General features: G+C 46.8%; 1 long non-coding RNA gene across 2 annotated transcripts; it reads right to left on the bottom strand.

The window, feature by feature from the left end:
- Positions 1–1,761: 1,761 nt before the first annotated feature.
- Positions 1,762–9,459, bottom strand: LOC143821757 (uncharacterized). Of its 2 annotated transcripts, XR_013225898.1 has the most exons (3): positions 9,079–9,459; positions 7,623–7,902; positions 1,762–3,146 (listed from the first exon to the last, which is right to left on the bottom strand). It is a non-coding gene; the product is annotated as an uncharacterized LOC143821757 (long non-coding RNA). The 2 variants fall into 2 exon arrangements; XR_013225897.1 differs by lacking the exons at positions 7,623–7,902; positions 9,079–9,459 and adding an exon at positions 4,543–4,903.
- Positions 9,460–17,007: the final 7,548 nt, after the last annotated feature.

Genomic DNA, 17,007 nt, shown 5'->3' with positions numbered 1-17,007 from the left:
CTGCACTCCTAACCACTACACCAAGCTAGCTTTTACAATTGCTCTCCAGGTGACCAGGAGCTGTTCCCATGGAGAAAATGGCTGCTTTATGGGGTGGACTGTATAGCATTGTACACTATTGAGGTCCCTCTGATCCTCGAACTCTACTGTCCCCAGACATCACCTTGCAAATATCCAGGTATTTCCCAACCCAGAGCTGGCAACTCTATTCATTTGAAGAACCTTGGACCTAACCCTGTCAAGAGCTCACAGTCCTTGAAACAAGAGGGATAATGGATGTCTCCAAGGAGGCAACATGGGGAGGGGGAGAGGAAGAAATAGAGGTCCAGACATTGGATTCTTTCTTCCCTTCCCATTGCTCCTCACAGAACACTTCAGGGCCACTGAATGGAAGAGTCATGACTTGCACACAATAGTTAAGAGTTCCTGGCAGAGGTCCTGGTTGTTTCACATCCATTCACCTTCCTTAAAGGGTTTAGAGGTGTCCCCAGCTGAAGAAAATTAAAGCATTAAGAGCTCTGCTTTTTGATCTTTTCTTAAACCTCGTGTGCCCTTCCATCAGTTCTGTGAAGCAAATCCTCACTGGTCAGATCAATATCCAAGTGAGCGCAGAGGAAGCAAACCCGTGAGGCCAAAGGCTGTGAAATGTGAGAAGAGAAGGTCTGTGGCATTTGGAGGCCGAGCTGAAACACACATCAGAGAAGCGCAGGGAGGTTTCGCAACCTTGGTGGCTCGTGAGAGCCTGATAATTCAGTCTTCCTAGCTGGAGCTTGTGAGAAAAACAGTGGTCTCCATCAAACTCTAAGGACAAGCAATCTAATTTACTGACACAGATCAAGCCCAACAATTCTACAGTGACTTCCCCGCTGGATGTTCTCCTGTCGAATAACAATGACTTTCAAGGCAGGAGCACAGCGTCCCAAGAGATTTAAACGTTCTCCCATGGCGGTTTCTGATTAGAGCCATTTTTAAGTCAAAGCAGTGATCAGAGTAGTTGGCCTTCTACTTTATGTGGGTAATAGGCCATTGTTAGAAAGTGATGGCATAGAGCAGGGGTAGCCAAACTTCAGCTCTCTAGATGTCCATGAAATACAATTACCATGAGCATGCTGGCAGGGGTCCATGAGGACTCCACTCCCCAATCTCTAGGAATTTCCCAACCTAGAAGTGGCAGCTGTTTTCATGACCTTAAGTTGCCCTGCTGGATCAGTCCAGGATCGTATTGTAGACAGCCACCAAACCAGTTCCCCTGGAGGGCCAATCAACAGGGCTCGGCCTCTAAGTCCCTCCCCTAGGTCCCTTCAGAAGTTTGCAGTCTCTTCATATGGAAGTTCCTTTTCCTCTTTGTGTGCAGTAGCCACTGATGATTATCTCCTCCACATATCTAACTTCCTTTTCAGGTCACTGATGTGTGCAACTAAGGTCGACAGTTTGCCTGCCAGGCACTTCGCTATCAGTGTGTAGGTTGGCAACACATATAGAAAGGTCAGGGGGAGTGGTTGAAAAGGAAGCAGAATGGTAACAGAGGAAGGGCAAGAGAGCACAAATGGGCAAGGGAATGGTGAAGAAGACATATTACTCCTTGTGAATGTCTGTAGGCTGCTCTCTACACTCATACCAGATTTTTTCAGCAACCCTCCCTGCACCTCTGTGGCCTCAATCTTTAGAGGTGCCAAGCTAGAACCTAGCAGTCTACATGGGACCTCTCAACTCCTCAGTGCTGCAGAAGACCCCATTTAAGAATATGGAGGCACCAAGATCTGGTTAAAACCTTTATTGAAAGATTAAGACAAGATCCATTTTCCAATTAGCCAGGCAAGCTGGCACAAATACTTTTTTAAAAACCCCAAAACCAAGAGATCAACAATATTCTTCGATACCAACCATTTCCATCCCGGTAGACAATGAAAAACATGACACATGAAACCATTTTCTTGCTTGGCCTTCAAAGGTATATGAGTGAGGGTACTGCAAAACCACTCATGAAATTCCTCGAGCACGCTGCATGCTTTTGTCAGTTGAGTTGAGGCTCACCCTGGTCTGAACAGATTTGCATAGGTGGTTTTAGCTAAATGCACATGCACCTGCAGCTGAGCTATCAGCTGTTTTTGTGAAAGATTGGCCTCCAGTTTGTGCAGTGAGAGAGATCTGGAGGCATTGCAGCGTGCCTCCCATTAGCATTGCTCTAGAAATAACGGAGAGGCAGAGAAGAAGAGAACAACCAATTGCACCACAAACAATTCTCCAAATTCCTGGTAGCCTACAAGGGGAAAGGTAACAAGTGGTAAGATACTGGAAAGTGTCAGAAATAAAGGAAGAGGTCATTCCAAGTAGGGTGCTATTCAAAGTACCTTCTTGGTCCCAAAGAAGTCCCCGTGGGCTGCCAGAAACACTGGCCTGTGATGCAACCATGTGCTTGCACCAACAGAACAAGTTCTCTCCCCCCTTTTTTGGCCAGGTGCACCTCTTTTCACTTCTTGTTCCATCAGAGCCCAAGGCTGCATGCTAACCTTGGCAGCAGTACCCTAAAATACAGTCAATCAAACAGTTCAGTTCATGTGTAGCAGCCGTGTGACAAATTTCATGTAGTTTTTAGTCTAGGTGGTTTTCGTTCTCATTACACCTGAGTGGAGCTTATTAGCACGGGAACCTGAAGAACTTGCTCGGCTTTGGATACCTGGATCGTCTGCAGAGGTCACACCTACACTCCATTGGCAGCTTCAAGTCTCTCATTCTTTTCATTGTCCAGTATTTCGGACCCCTGAGGGCCCTGAGCCAGAGGGTGCCCTTCGGTGGTTCCTTGAGGGACACCTGGCTCCTTTCCAGCTCCACTCTCTGGCCCTTCACCTCCTGCATCTGGTTGGACTCCAGGGTCTTGAGGAACAATGTCTGGTGCTACTTTTGTACTGGTTGAATCAGCTCTTAATTGCCCTTCTTGAGGAGCCACCTTGGAAGCAGGGCGCTCTTGCACCTGCACGGAAGCATCCCTTGTAGCTGGTAGAGTAAAGTAGGCTTCTCGGGTGGCGCCTACCATGGTCGAAGAGCGGGGCCGCACGACTGGCTGCTCGTCTTGCTGGCGGTCCATCTTTGAGTTCCTTCTGTAAACTCTCCCAGTTGCCTTTAGAGCCAAAACTGTCTTTTGGTGTCTACCAAAATAAAGGAAACAAACATGTGAACAACCCTTCTACTAAAACCTTGACGGCAGCAATAATCTCATTGACCATACAGTCACCCCAATAGCCTTAAAGAAGGCAGGATACAGCCCTGCTTTCTTGTCTTTGTTTGCTTGAATCCCCACTAGACATTGACACTGTCAAAAAAGATACCAAGAATTATCTTAGTTTTTAGATGCATCATGCAAATTCGGGATTCCTTCGTGTAAGCGATGAATGTCAGCAGAATTCAGAAACACACTGGACTTACAACAAAAGAAGGTTGATAGGATACTATGCAGGACACTGGTCTGATCCAGCAGGGTTCCTCTTATGCTCTCATCCCCTTGAACAAATAGTGTCTTCAGATACGCTCCATGGAATTATACCCCTTGGAAGTCCTTCATCAAATGCTGCTCTCCTCTAGTTGCAGCCCCAACCCTGGAACCAGCCACTCTAGGCCACCCCTAAACCTAGCCCTTGTGGAAAACCATTAAGAGCCAGCTTGGGTGGTTAGGAGCACAAACGTCTAATCTGGTGAGCCAGATTTGATTCCCCGCTCCTCCACAAGCAGCCAGCCAAGTGACCTTGGGCTTGCCACAGCACTGATAAAGCTGTTCTGACCAAGCAGTAATATCGGGGCTCTCTCAGCCTCACCTACCACACAGAGTGTCTTGTGGTGGGGACAGTTATGTGAAATGCATCTTTTTCTGATGCATTTAACAGAGCTGTTCACTGTTCAATGTTCATCCAAGCTGCTTACAATCCACACCCTGAGATTTCAAAATGCACTGCCGAGATTAAAGCCACATTAGCAAGTTCTTATGAGTCCAGGGGTCTCTGAGGCAACAGAAACAAGATAACCTCATGATTAGCGCCGCAGTTTTCTGTAAGAGGCCTCCTCCTTTAAGATAGCAGGCGGTTAACTTTATCTGATAGAATGTAGATATAATACAGCCCAGGAAAGCTCACAGTTACTAGGGCTAATAATTATTGACTGGTTGTCTACTAAGCCTCCAACACAATTGCCCCCTTAATGAGTTCTCTCTGACTACATGACCAAGTCAACCTCAAGGGGAAAAAGAGGGCTTAGACAGCAAAACCCCTGGGAGGAGAATTAGCAAAAGATTTGCCCCACTTGAGCATTAAGCCAGGACCAAGGCTTAATTTATGAAGCTCAGCCCCCAAGCCAACTCAAGTTCCCATGTTGTTGTTGTTGTTTTTTTGGGGGGGGGGGGAGAAATTCACTCTATTGTACATGGGAATATATCAATACTGCTCCAAATTACTTTCACAGAACTGTCAACAATCACCCTTAAGCATGACTTAAAGTCCCAATAACAAACCGACAGCAGTTCCCTGCAAGAAAAAGCACATTTTAAAGCCTTACCTGACTCTCCACATAAAAAGCAAATAATGCAACCCCTACTAGCCCTCTGCCTTAAATAGGGCCTTGGGAGTCACCCTCCAAGCCCACCCCCATGGACAGGAGGCATGCTGAACCTGGGCTCCAGCTGACAGTGGTTTCTTTCCATTTAATTAGTACCAGGAGCTGACTCTTAAAGAAATGGCAGCTCATTTCATTGTTACACAGGTGGGAAAGGTCACAATCCAGTGGTGCAGTTTGCATCAGGAGCAAATAGGCTACCCTCTACTTGGAAAAGTAGTAGAAATGCATTGTCTGCCTAAGCCGATCTTTTCTTCAGAGGCATGAAACGTGATGCTATAAAGATTCGTAAAGCCAAACGACCGGTATTTATAGAGTAACTCAGGGGGCTGTTAAAAGCCGTGGAACTGCAGAGCGCATTTACAATGAAGGCTGCTGCAGCCTGGTGTGGCTTTACTCAAGAGTAAGCCTTTCAGGCGAGAAAGGGAACTTGCTTCCTGTGTCAGTGCCCACATAGTCTTCTGCTCTGTGGTCTGTGTTTATTTGAATTTTAGGAAAACAACCATCCTGCATGGCCAGCCAGCTTGCTGTTATTCTACAGCCTGCAATTTTGAACATGAGGTCCTCCTGACTTCCATGGGCAGCCTCACCATTTTAGCATTTGGGAAGCTCCCAAGGATCAAAGCTGACCAGGAAAAACCAATCATAGCGGGAGCGCCATCAGAATCAGGCTGCCCTGCTGCAGAGTGTGTTATTTTGTCTGTCGAGTTCTTTAGAACAGAAGCAAAGTTTACGACCGGAGCAAAAGTTAGTTCAAGGCAGGGTCTGGCCGCCCTTAATTTAGCTCCCAGCAGTACTAGATAGACATATTTTATGAGAGAGATCACAGCTGTACATCTCTAAAACCCTTATCTGCTTCTTTCAGAAGAGATGACGCTCCGCTCTTTAGACATGTTGAGTCAATACAGGTGGGGGAAAGTTCTCTTTTTAAGTAAACACAGAAAGGATTGAGAGTCTTCTTGCGGGGCTGGGGGGGACGACCAGATTTCATAACTGTCACTGCAAAAAAAAAAACAGCATCAATGTTCAGGTCAGGTCCCTTGGTCTCAAACTAAAGCAGTATGTTCTCTTTCCTGTTTCATGTGGGACCGTCGGTTTCTAAGACAGGGATGCCATCCTCCAGGTGGGACCTGGGGATCCCCCAGAATGATAGCTCATATCCAGATAACAGAGATCCGGTTCCCTGGAGAAAATGGAGGCTTTGGAGGGGGGACTTCATGGCATTGCACCCCATTGAGTGCCCCGGTATCCCCAGACATCTATCCCAGAATCTTTAGGCATTTCCTAACCTGGAGATGGCAACCCCATCTCCATCCCTTGCCAATCCCTGGGGGGACCTGACAATCATACAGGCAAAGCACCGGCATGCATGCTCACCTCAAGAGGAGACCATGAAAACAGGAGGCATCCCTAGGAGATTAAAAGGAGAGAAGAGCTGGGTTTCTTGTACCCCACTTTTCACTATCCGAAGGACTCTCAAAGTGGCCAACAATCACCTTCGCTTCTTCTCACAACAGACACCCTGTGAGGGAGGAGAGGCTGAGAGAGCTCTGAAAGGACTGTGACTGGCCCAAGGTCACCCAGCAGTCCTTTTGTGTCTCAAAGCAACTTGCAATTGCCTTCCCTGCCTCTCCTGACAACAGACACCCTGTGAGGCAGGTGGGACTGAGAGCTCTGGGAGAACTGTGACTGGCCCAAGGTCACCCAGTTGGCTGTATGTGGAGGAGGAGGAGTAGGGAACCCAACCCAGTTCTCTAGATTAGGTCCACCAGTGGGGTCGGAACTCCAGAAGCCCTCCCACTACTGTCCCCTAATCCAGCATTTGCTGGCAAGGGCTCATGGGAATTGTAGTCCATGAACATCTGGAGGACCACAGGTTGACTACCCCTGCTCTAATCTACAAGAATATACAGCAGGAGTAGTCAAACTGTGGTTCTCCAGTTGTCCATGGTCTACAATTCCCATGAGCCTCTGCCAGCATGGTCAATTGGAAAGGGTTCATAGGAATTGTAGTCCATGGACATCTGGAGAACCACAGTTTGGCCAACCCTGTTTTGTTGGTCTGGGGGCATCATCTTGGCATGGAATTGAGGTCAGTGTGGGTGGGCAGATGGTTGTGAGTTTCCTGCCTTCTACAGGGGGCTGGACTAGATTATCCTGGAAGTCCCTTCCAACTCGATGAGTCTATGGTAACAGATGATTCTATGATAACAGATGGTATTTTGCAGTTATAAAACCCACTTTTATTGACAGACTTTAAAAAAATCGCACAGTTTGATTCTCCCAGCATAGAATGAACTTTAAACCAAGTCTCTTCCTTTGTAGCACGTCTACGATAATCTCTGCCCTTTCATGTTGGAAGAGGTGAACGTTTAAGTGTTTGCAAGCTTCATAGAAGCTAAACACCGTCTGCATTATTCAGCTCAAAAGGTAAGGGAGCCAAGAGAGCTTTGTAGTGAAGAATTCTGGTGAGGCAATCCGTGAAAACTGTGAAACACGCTTTAGAGAGCACTTCTTCAACCAAGGACGCAAAGACCGGAGCAGTCTTGCTACAAGAAGCATGTGCAGAAGAACAGAGACTGCAGCGTCGTCTTCCTGTAGCATGGAGCTGTATTCCCAGAAAAAACATGTTCAGGATTGAACTACTTGGTTTTGTTTTGCTGGGAATACAGCTCCATGTTACAGGAGGACTATACTGCAGTCTCTGTTCTCCTGCACCTTTGCTTAAAAACAAGGCTCAAAACCTGCCATGCCTATAGGACTTCTTAGAAGGAAGAGGTTGGTGATGAAGCGTTGTGAGTACAGAAAGAGCACATCTCGGGGTTACGGATTTGGAGACAGAATTAAAAATTCGCTTAACGGAGTGGTTTCTAAGCCCATCTCAAACCACCGCTTCTCATCTAAAATTAGCGTCTAAACCGTTTTTGTGGCCAACGAAAGCGCCTGTCTTCCAGCTCTCTTTTCAGGATGGTGGTGCTTCGGTATGGATGAGAAAATGCAAGGCCAACGAAGATGGGACCTACCAGGGTTTTCCTGGCCACCACAGGCTCTCCCACCATTTCCTCCACTCTGGCAAGCTCTTGGGCGTCTTGGAAGTTTTGTTGAGCTCTTTTTTCGGCTGAAAATTCTACTATATACATTTCTTCTGGAGGCGGAATGTCCACAACGACAGCTTTTTTGTTAAGTACAACCTTCTTGGATTTCCTGCCCAGAATTCCTCCCATGGGTTTGATCAACAGGCAGAAGCAGTGAAAAACAAGATTGTCTGTATTGTGGCGGGAGAGGAGGTCAACAAATGGACACCTGCAAGAGAGCATGTTTCAGGAATCAGAGCATTTTCAGTTGAAGATCCTAAGCCCTAGTTTTTAGGCTACAGAACATGAAAGAGAACCTGTGCTGGATCAGCCCAGTGGCCCATCCAGTCCAGGGCTTCATATCACACAGTGGCCAAACTCTAGGTGTCATCAAGAGGTTCACCAGTGGGGCCAAAACTCCAGAAGCCCTCCCACTGTTGCCTCCCCAAGCTCCAAGGATGCAAAGCATCACTGACCCATAGGTACTGTCCTGTTGGATCAGACCAATGGCCTATCCAGTCCAACACTGTGTCACTCAGTAACCAAACCCAGGGGGTCCACCAGCAGGTCCAGAACTCCCGAGACCACCCCCAATGTTTCCCCCAAAATGCCCACAGACCATTACTATTCTAGACATAGGAACATAAAGGAAGCCATGTTGGATCAGGCCAATGACCCATCCCCATCCAACACTCTGTGTCTGCCAGCAGCCAAAACCCAGGTGCCATCAGGAGGTCCACCCATGGTTCCAAAATCCCTGAAGACCTCCCGCTGTGGCCCCTCAAGCACCAAGATTGCAGAGCACCACTGTCCCAGATGTAGCTTTTCCTCTATACTTTGTGGCTAATGGCCACAAATGGATTTCTGGCCTGTGTATTCATCCAGTCCCAAGGTTATCTATGTGTCTGGCTGCCACCCTTTCCTGCAGCAGTGAATTCCACACGTCCATGACTCTTTGGAGGAAGAAGTATTTTCTTTGTTCTGTTCTAAGCCTACTGCTCATGAATTTCATTCACTGCGCACAAGTCCTTGTATTAAGAACAAGGGAGAAAAATTCTTCTTTCCCTCCCCCATGCTTGTAGCTACCATTGATGTGCTAGAGAAGCAATAGCTTTGTGGTCAGCCACTCACCACCACTGGCACTTTAAAGCATATGATGGACTGGTAACACAGCCTGTCCCATCTCTTGCTCCTTCCTATTTTAAACTTTCTACTGTTACAAGTTCTAGTGTTAGAAATGTCAGATGTTCACAATCATAATGCTTCCTTGTACTGTACTATGAATTTCATTGCAAACCACCCTGATCCACAAGGGAGAGTGGTATACTAATATAATAAAATAAAAATAAATTAATTAATAAAATAGTGTTACAGACTTATGCAGCTATGCCTCTTGGTAACATACCTGGCCTTGAGATTTTAGAGGTCAAGGGCACTAGCATGCACTCAGGACAGGAAAGCACTCACAATTTCCAGAAAAAGTCTGTTGCCCCTTTATAACATCATGACAAGCAGCCATCCACCAGGTAAAGCTTTTCCAAGCAGCGATGAGCCTGACCTGCTGGATTCCTTCCCTAGAAGCCCCACTAAAGAGAGAGGGACCTGTCTCCTGCTGCTTTTAAGAACTACACCCATCTCCCTTCTTCCAAGGATAGAAGGAAAAAATAAAATTAAGGAAAGAGTCAGTAAGCCAGCATTGCTTTTCTAGCTCCCTGTTGGTCAGCCAAAGCATCCCTGATCCTGCCTCTCAAGGGTTAATGTGTGTCATAGCTAGCTGGTTCCATCTTGCAGGTGTTCTCAGTTAGGCTCTTGCAGCCTCCAGGTCTCTTATCTTCAAGGCCAGAGTGTGGAATGGGTTAATTGGCTCCACCTGAGAATTGATGACAGGGGGAGAATCAGAGCTGTGGGGTAATTTTCTAGAGGATTCTAGCTGGGATGCATTCTGATTGGTTCATTGTCATCACCTGACTCAGGTAGCCCCTAAACTGTAACTGGCCTAAGAGTTTTAAGATGAAAGGCCAGCTTGGATTCAGGTGGATTAGTGGTCTACACTTATGAACTGTTGACAGTGATGGAGAAGAATGTCAGAAATAAGGCCTGTATTTTCATGATAATAAAACCGTGCCACCTGATGCAAGGCTCATTGTGTTAGATAGTTAAGTTAGCTTGTCTTGTTTTTTTGAGCTGCTTGGTTTTGGATACCTCTGTTGCCTTATTGATAGATACTTCTAAATTTATTCTAATAAATTACACACACAAACATCTATTTTTACAAAAGCCTGTTACTCGTGCACATTTGTCCTGGAAACCTAGGGGGCTTGGGTTTGGACGCCTTGATGCTTATATGTCAAGGGGTGATATTAGAGAAAGTCCAGTGTATGAAGGTACCTCAATCCTTGGCAGCATTGTGCACCTCTTTGCAAACTGAAAATCTGCTAACAGAGAAAGAATGCTTTTCTTCCAGGCTCTACTCTGGCTAGTACAGCTTTGCTTGTTTGGTGCTACTATTAGGGGTGGAGGTGTCAAGGCAAAGAAGGAGAGCTTGGAGAAAAATAAAGACATAGTCTTGTATTTGAAAGAGTGCCCCTTTTTGGCTTGGTGTGCTCCATTGTTTGGTACAGTTCCCCTTTTGCAGGCTCAAGGAACTGGAGCAGGCCTTATCAGTGACCCCCCCTCTCTTCAGTACAGCTGATGAAAAGTTACGGCATTTCCCACAGTTATATGCCAAGGCTGGCTTGGTGTAGTGGTTAAGAGTGGTGGCTTTTAGCCTGGTGAGCTGGGTTTGATTCCCAGCTCCTCCACATGCAGCCATCTGGGTGACCTTGGGCCACACACAGTCCTGAGAGTGCTGTTTCCACAGAGCAGTAATATCAGGGCTCTCTCAGCCCCATGTATCTTGCAGGGTGCCTGTTCTGGAGAGAGGAAGGGAAAGCAATTGGAAGCTGTTCTGAGAGTCCTTCTGGTAGAGAAAAGCAGGGTATTTAAACCAAGTCTTCTTCTTTTTCCAGTAAGGGATAGTCCGCAGCCAGCTAATGGGTTCTCACTGTCAAATCCCTCCTTTCATTAGGTTACCTTTCCTTGCTTGGTGTCATAGGTAACACAGTACTTACTCATTAATTATCCACCTTTCCTACAACCTCTGAAAGGCAAATATGACATGGTACTCATTAATGTTTCTTAAAATCCCTCCTTCCTGAAACCAGACTAGATACACCCCATTTTTCTTTCCTTGATGGCCCAAACCGCCTCGTTTCCCTCTTCTCTTCCTTCCAACAAGAAACCTTAATGGCTCACAGGTTAGCTTTGCATGGGCCCCAGGGTTATGTGGCAGGGAAGGCAGTGTGGTATAGCGCTCACATGTGTTCTGAGAAGCTAAGCCAAGCCAGTACTTGGAAGGGAGACCCCCAAGGTAGGCTCTGCAGAGGAGGACAACGGCCAACCGCCTCTGCTTCTCCCCGGCCTTGAAAGCCCCCCGCTGGGTTTGCCAGAAGTTGGCTGAGAATGGACAGCATTTTGCACATGCACAGAGAGTTACGCAGAAATGATGACCTGAATGTGAATTCCACTGAGCAAATGTTTTCTTCTCACCTAGCCCAGCACTGCTGAACAGGAAGGGAGAGAGAAGCTGTTCTATTCAGGCGTGGTTTGTTTGAAAAACACATCGCCGACACCACAGCTATTAAGGACTGCCGCATTAATGCGATGAGAAAACATAAATAAATGCTGGAGTAGCCATCTGTCTCTCTTTGGGGTTATTTATTTGTTTATATGCAGTCCAGTGTCAGGCTGCATCGCTGGCAGATTCACCTTTTTTAATGTATGGAAGGGATGCGGTGAGATGTTCTGAAGCCCTGAGGCGCTTTCTCCCTCTTTAAGAATAATACTGCACTTGCATCTTGGGTTGCCACCTCCTGGCTGGAAGATTCCTGGAGATTTGAAGGATGAGCTGTTTTCTTGCCCTCCGCTATTTTTCTACCTGGAGGAGTCTCCAGGCTGCTTACATTTGCCTGCCCTTCCTCTCACCACAACAGACATTCTGTGCGGTAGGCAAAGCTGAGAGAGCTCGGGGAGAACTGTGTCCGTCCCAAGGTCACCCAGCTGGCTGCATGCAGAGGAGAAGTGTGGCCTCAAACCCAGTTCTCCAGATTAGAAGCCTCTGGTCTTCACCATTACACCACACTGAGGGTGGAGTCTGAGGAAGGCTGGGTATGGCTCCTCTCCCAGACAGCCATTTTTCCCTGGGGGGGGGGACTGATCTCTGTCATCTAGAGCAGGGGTAGTCAACCTGTGGTCCTCCAGATATGCATGGATTACAATTCTCATGAGCCCCTGCCAGCATTTGCTGGCAGGGGCTCATGGGAATTGTAGTCCATGAACATCTGGAGGACCACAGGTTGACTACCACTGGTATAAGCGGCCATTTTGTCCAGGTGAACTGATCTGGCCACTGACCCCAGCAGGGGGCTTTCAAGGCAAGGGAGAAGCAGAGGTAATTTTGCCATGGCCTTCCTTTTCCTTGGTAGTCTCCCTTCCAAGTACCAACCCTGCTAACCTTCTGAGATCTGTCGGGATCAACGCAGACCGTTCCCCCTTCCTTCCTTCTGTTTAAACTAAGCCTCATAAAAAGACATATATTTCCCTGTTTTGCTATGATCAAGTTTTAGCTTGTAAACTCCTTGGGGCAATGACCCTGTCTTGTTCTTCATAGAGTGCTGTCCGCGTGGCTGACACTCTGGGAAGAATATTAACAGGGAGGGAAGTTTCGGCCACCGCTGGTATCCGTCCATCCAGCGTGCCATCCGGAAGGCAAATCAAAGCAATCGGCTCTTCTTGACGGGCAGTCGTTAGAAATGCAAAGCCTCAACCGAAACAAAGTGATCACCCTTCATCTAATTCCTGGGCCCTGGCAAGAGACGGGAAAAGGATATTAAAAATGGCGGGAGTAAATCCCGTTCCTCCTGCTATTGACGCCGCCCGTATCTCTTGACGTTTTTTCATTTAGTATTTTATCCTCCTGTAAATCTGCCGACAGCTTCATTCGCTTCGGCAGGAGTCTTTCCATAGATTCCGATCCCTGCCTTGCCAGTTTTGTATGAATGTCAGACAAATGAGAAAGAGAAAACTTGAAACTCCGCCACTGCGGCTGACGGCTCCGAAGGCAATTGCATTAAAGGACGCCACGCGGCCTGTCTTCAGCGGACAGATCCTGGAAACAGATGTCCATAGGGCGTTGCTCCTGTAAGACGAGATGACAGCAGCTCACTGGGGGCTGCGTAGAACCAGGACGGTCGTTGATGTCTCCAGCAGACCAGAGAGAGATCGTTCCGTTGGACCCTCCTGCTCTGATCAGGGAATGCTGGCTCAAACGAAGGCCAGAGTAGGTAGCAAACTCACAGCAGTTATTGGAAGCATCTCAGCAGCATTCAATGCATGTCAGCAACAACATTGTACTTTGGTTGGGGAAAGAACGTACGATAGCAGCCATATGGTTCTGCAATAGAAGAGCAAAATTCAAGGTATGTGGCTCCCTAAAGTTTTTAAGGCTGCTAATGGACTCCAATCCAGCTTTACAAGGAGACTACAATGCCTGAGAGATTACCACATCATACACAGACTTGGTCGTGGCCATACAAGCTGTCTTCGCCTTGGTTATCGATTGGTGTTAAGACAGCCTTCCCCCACTTTTTGATTGTTGAGCTACTCCTGAAGTAGTTTTCAGGCTTCCTGGCACCAGGAAGTGATGTCAGCTGGCAAAGGTTTAAGTGGTCATGGCCCCTCCCCTTCCCATCCCTCCAGGCCCATCATTAGCCACTTGGGGAGGGGGTGGGTCAACCTGCCCAAATAGAAGTAGCTGCCATTTTGAAAACTCCTCAGCTGCCATTATGAAAGCTCCCAGGTCGTGGTACTATTGAGGGGCCTGTACCACTGCACCTTCAGCCCTGGATGCTGCACAGTTCTGGGAGACGTGACAGAAAAAGATGGAGAATTAAAACAAATGGCTGCTATTCCACGTTTGATATAATGCAGCCTGCACCTGCCTTTGATTACACTGGCATCTTGTGCACTTATTAGACTCCATCAGGTCTGTATTATGAGCTCATTTGCTCTCTATCTGAATGTTCTGCTCATGTATCTGAAATAACTCTTCTAAGCAATTGTTATGGAAACAATTGGAATCGCTTCATCCATCTGCGCGGCTTTGCAGTTTGTTTCTTGGCTCTGTTGGATGCGGGACCAGCATTGCTGCCTGCTCCCACACAAACCTAACAGATAAGGGTTGTCAACCTCCAGGTGGCCCCCGAAGATTTCTCCCTATTGCAATGGATCTCCAGATGACCGAAGTTGGTTCCCCTGAAGAAAAGGAATGCTTTGAAAGGCATCATACCCCACTGATCCTCCTCCTCTCCGCAGAGTCTGTCATCTCCAGGCTCCATCCCAAAATATCTAGGTATTTCCCAACCCAGAAATGGCAGCCCATAAACTGACCACTGTGTTGTTCTGAGTTCCCGCCTTCTGGGATTAGGCATGTTGGAATATGCAAGATCTGCAGTGAACATGATTGAGAAGAATATAGTGTCCTGCAAGGGGCGCCAAAGGTGGCTTCCTGCCCCTTTGAGCACACTTCCTCCCTGCTTGCCTCCAGAACAGCAGTTGAACCAATAGACAAGAATGACTTCAGACAACAGAACAGTTAGCTGGGACACTCCTTTCTCCTGTTTTGATACTAAAGTTGTTTCTCTTCAAAATGAACATATCTCATAGGTTAAGCAGCCCAGTGGCAGACCAAGAGAGGCCTTCTCAGTTGTAGCACCAAAATTAAAGGACTTCCTTCCTGTTTAATATTTTAACCACTTGCTCTTGAATGTGTGTGTATGTGTGTGTGTGTGTGGGGGGGGGGGTTCTTCCAAACCTGTATTTCAAGTTTGGTTTTGTAATATTCTCTTGGAATGAGTCACTGCCATGTTGGCCCTGATTAGGCAGAAAGGGAAAGCAAAAAATTTGTAAACAACAAGAAGAAGCATGACTGGCAGGTCCCAGCAAGGCAGTCAAGCTGAGAACAAGTCAAGTCTTCACCACCAACAATACTTCATGACAGCCAAGTAAATCTTCCCTCCATCCCAGCCCATCTGCTCCCCTACTCCCTTTCCCAGGTTTTATAGGAGCTGTGCTACAGAACGGGGCTAAAGATTAGAGTTGTATGCCAAGTTTAAAAGCAGTCTGGGGTGTGTGGAATGCAGCTGATCAGTGGGAGATGGATCTGGCCATTCTATTGATTTGCTTCCCCTACCCTGCTTGAGCACGAGTGGCAGCCATGCTCCCCGGTGGTCCATTTTTCACGGGCTCCGCTAATGTTTGCAATGAGTCCCGTGCCCGGATCCGTCAGGCATTCGTCTGTTTGCAGCGATCATAAAAAAGATATTTATTGGCATGTTCCCGCATTAAAGCGTTGCACGTTTAAATTCAAATTGCAGAACACAGACTTCGATAAACCCCAGAGCCCCATTACTGTGGGTGCACATTGGTCTTCCCGAAGAGGCCCTACCAACCTGTGTGGCCTTATTTCGGCTGTTAAATTAATGCCCTTGCAAATCTCTCCTCCGTTAATTGGAGAAGTATCCGGCTCTTTTATCTATCCAAAAAAAAAAAGGAGGGCCTAGAATTAATAGCAGAGGGAGACCTTGAATACCACATCAAAAGCAAGTACTGTTATGCATAAATGTCAGAGACTATGGCACACAAGGTAATTTACATTGCACTTAAGATAGCAAGAGACAGGGGTACGGCTTTGTGTAACTGTCAACCCTGCACTGCACATCCCTCTGTCATCCTCAATATATTACCTGTAAGATTTCTGGGCTCTTCCTGAGACAGATGCCTACAATGAAATATGCAATATTGTAGGCACTGAAGTTATGGCACCCCATGGCTTCATGCGCACTCCCAGAGTGGAGCCACTCAGAACAGCTGCAGCCAAGGCAGACAAAGGTTTTCCCTTGGCCTACCAGTGCTGCTTCTGACACTTCTCATGGGGAGGGGCTGTGGATCACTGCATATAACAGCATCTGCTTGGCAGGCAAAAGATCCCAGAGTTGATCCCCAGCTAATAGGACCAGGCAGGAGGTAATGGGAAAGATCTCTCTGCCAGAGACCTTAGAGAGCTACTGCCAGTCTGAGTAGACAGAATAAGGCAGGAAAGCTTGAAAAATATGAGGGTCTGGATTTAAACTACTTGTTCTGTCCTCTTGGACTTCTTCGGCAAGGTTCCTGAAAGTCTTTGATATTTCTGAAATTTCAGCTGGAGCAACTTCCTTTTTGGCTGGCACATTAAACTACTCCTAAGAGAACATGTAGTCCTCTCTCTCTCTCTCTCTCTCTTTTTGGGGGGGAGGGTTGTATTCTTAGTATTATGGCAAACTCTGTCTGGTTTGTAAAAAATCTCTCTCTTGTTTGTCCATGGCTCCGATCTCTAGATTTAAGTATCCACAGACATGGCCAGATGGAGAATTAGACATATTGATTTCCTACAGGGGAGAGATTTCCAAATTAAAGAAACGATGTCTCTGCTAAATATGTGCCCAGTGGAACACGCTGTTTGATTTCCAAGGAGCTGCTTACTGTACACAAAGCTCAGGATACCTCCTGTTCAACCCATTCCATGTAATTAATTTCACTTCATCGGAGAAATGTAAATGAGCAATTTCAAACAGTAAATAGTAAATGGAGAGAGGTACCAAGATACGTTGTTGGCTGCTTCCCTTGTGCTTCCCGTGGTATTTAATTTGTTTCTCGGTTTAATTATTTATGAAATGCTCCATGGATTGGTTTGGGAGCTTTGGCAGAGGAAGTGACATCACTCCAAAGAACTCCACATCTTCACCTTGACCGGAAAGTGCTCTGGGGAGAGGCTCTTCTTCTTGCTGCCTTAATCAACGCAACTGTCACATCGAATATTTGGAGAATGCCAAAATTAAAAGTCACTGGTAGGTCTGTATAATACACACACACACACCTGAATGGGGTTTGAGATGTGTTTTTAATTACTACAGGCATTGTGCTCAGGAAGGCTATAGCAAATCTGTCCCAAGATCTTTCTAACATTTTTGCACTGATATGCACCACTTACTGACTTCTGCAGTGCTTAATCTGATAGGGGAATAGAACTCTTCCTGTTGCACTGATTATAAACAAGCCCCTTTCATTTAATTAAGAATACTTCCCACCCACCCCCCGCCCCATTTACACAACTTGCAAAATCCATCTTCTTTTGATTTGCTGGGTAATCCTACACAGCTTCACTCTAAAGAAAAGTCCCACAACATCTACCAGAGCTCAT

The sequence above is a fragment of the Paroedura picta genome, chromosome 12, assembly GCF_049243985.1.
Source record: "Paroedura picta isolate Pp20150507F chromosome 12, Ppicta_v3.0, whole genome shotgun sequence".
In the NCBI taxonomy this organism is placed as follows: Eukaryota; Metazoa; Chordata; class Lepidosauria; order Squamata; family Gekkonidae; genus Paroedura; species Paroedura picta.
This window is presented reverse-complemented; position numbering and strand designations above follow the sequence as displayed.